Source organism: Hylobates moloch, unplaced genomic scaffold (assembly GCF_009828535.3).
Source record: "Hylobates moloch isolate HMO894 unplaced genomic scaffold, HMol_V3 SCAFFOLD_1, whole genome shotgun sequence".
Classification (NCBI taxonomy): domain Eukaryota; kingdom Metazoa; phylum Chordata; class Mammalia; order Primates; family Hylobatidae; genus Hylobates; species Hylobates moloch.
In genome coordinates, this window is record NW_026652276.1 from 209,601,999 (window position 1) to 209,602,630 (window position 632).

Here is a 632-nt window from a genome sequence, read left to right on the forward strand (position 1 = left end):
GGCTCGTTGGTCTAGGGGTATGATTCTCGCTTAGGGTGCGAGAGGTCCCGGGTTCAAATCCCGGACGAGCCCTACTTTTTCTGTCCCTTCTCCGCTGCCACGTACACATACACCGCCTGCCCCTTCTAGGGTGGAAGCAAAGAGATAGCCTCATGGTGTGTGGCTAAAGGACCCTCAGGACAAGCTGGCAGTCACTCCCCCCATTAGCCATGGCCTATATGTACCCCATTATTTCCACTGGGGCCAAACTGACCAAGAGCAGACTGGCAGAGCATCTGGCTGGCCTGCATTTTATTTGGCAGAAACACAGCCTGTCAGAGAGATCAGGACAAGGAGCAGGCTGGGCCAGAGCTGGAGGTCAGGATCAGGCAAGCTCCCAACATAAAACCCAAGCTATGAAATGCACTGGACTCAAAGTCCAAAAGCTAGGACGACAGTTACAGTTCTGAGTCTCAAAACTTATTTCTCAGAGTTGTTGGGAGGATGAAATCAGAAACTGTAATGCACCCTAGAGATGTAGGGATTGTTAGGAATCATTTTACAGATAAAGAGAATCTGAAGGGGAACTTCTGGCAACATGAAAGACTGGACTAAGGTAGCTACCCCCTCATCCAGTGCCCCCAGACACACAC

The 632-nt window shown here is 50.8% G+C and overlaps 1 non-coding gene across 1 annotated transcript; it reads left to right on the forward strand.

Annotated features, from left to right (window-relative positions):
- TRNAP-AGG (transfer RNA proline (anticodon AGG)) lies at nt 1–72 on the forward strand. Its single transcript has one exon. It is a non-coding gene; the product is annotated as a tRNA-Pro (tRNA).
- The last annotated feature ends 560 nt before the right edge of the window (nt 73–632 follow it).